Here is a 1,555-nt window from a genome sequence, read left to right on the forward strand (position 1 = left end):
TTCCCGCCAAATATATCTTTGCTAATGATGAAAGGGTGCCTCGAAATATTCCTGAGCTGAATCCCCGGCGGTGGTGGCAATTTTGATAACTCTCGGCCAGCTACGGCTCTTGATTGCAACGATCTTTTCCAGCTCAGCCTCTGATTGATGCAGATGTTGTTTGGCCTCTCTAACCTATTGTAGTAAGTATCGAACATTGCCAAGATCCTTTCCTCCTCAAACTTTTTATCTTCCAAAAGGCGACGGAGATGCGTCAGCTTCCAGGGCTAATATCTGGCATAAAAGTGCCTCAAAAGAATTTTGAAGTAGTTGATTCTCTTCCTCACATTGTTCAGTTCAGATTTCAATTCCACGCATCTTAAAGATGAGTTCGAGTCGTCGCCATTTTGAAAGAAATATTCAAGTTTTATATTCTTGATTGAAATCTGCGCGGCAATGATGGAGTGATTGCTATCTATATTAAAATTAAATTGTTTAATTAAATGGTCAAATTAAACTTTTTAACTAAATGATAAAATTATATATTTGGCCATTACCAGAAATAATCATTCAATTTAAGATTTTTAATTTAAATCTCCCAATTTTAATCATTTGGTCACCCCAAGATGAATTCCGGTTTTAATTTAATTCCGAATTGGTCTAGGCAGGGGTGAGCATTTGATCGAGTCAAGTCAAAGAAATTTAAGTTAATGAGACGTATTTTATGACTCAAACTTAATTTAAATTTTTTTGGCTGAATCGAGTTTATAAAATTTCAGTCAAACTAAATCGAGTCGAATTGTCCAGATTCCTTTACGAATTTTATTGCAGTTATTTAGAGTAATACAATATATAATGGTATAGTTTTTGACTTTCTCTAACCATATAATTTATATTTATTCATATCATTTTCACATTGTAATGTTATTTAAAAAAATCAAATACAATATAAAATTATAAAATATGTTTAAAATATTATATTTCAAAGAATGTTTTGAAGGTAAAGTATTAGTTGGAGTATGAAGAGTCATGTACTTAATGAGAAGAACTAATTTACAAAAAAAATACATTCAAAATACTAAATTAAGTAAAATACAAAGTTAAGGAGCCAAATTGAAAAAGAAAAATAGTTAAAATAGGAATTGAAGTTTAGGTATTCTATAGTTGTACAAGAGCATGTAGCTCAAATTTGATAAAAATAATAATAATTGAACTTAGAATGAAAGATGAATGAAAGAATGAGGAAACCAAACAAAGTTAAAGGACTAAATTAATGAAAATAAAAACTTTTATTTAAAAAAGGAATTTGAGGTATTTAAGTATTTACAATGATTTAAGAAAATGTAATTAAAATTTGGTTAAAATGACTAAAAGTGAGGTAGAAATTGAAAAAACACAGAAATCAGAGATAGTTATAAAACTATAAAAAAAACTCAGTTAAATCTTTTTATTTTCGATTTGACTCATAATTTTTAAATTTCAACTCGAATCAAACTCAAAAAATTATAATTTTTCAAAATTCAGTCTCCTACACTAAAATTCGATTAATTTATGATCAACAACCTTATCAAAAAGG

This window comes from Hibiscus syriacus, unplaced genomic scaffold (assembly GCF_006381635.1).
Source record: "Hibiscus syriacus cultivar Baekdansim isolate YM2019G1 unplaced genomic scaffold, ASM638163v2 tig00111067_pilon, whole genome shotgun sequence".
Taxonomy (NCBI): domain Eukaryota; kingdom Viridiplantae; phylum Streptophyta; class Magnoliopsida; order Malvales; family Malvaceae; genus Hibiscus; species Hibiscus syriacus.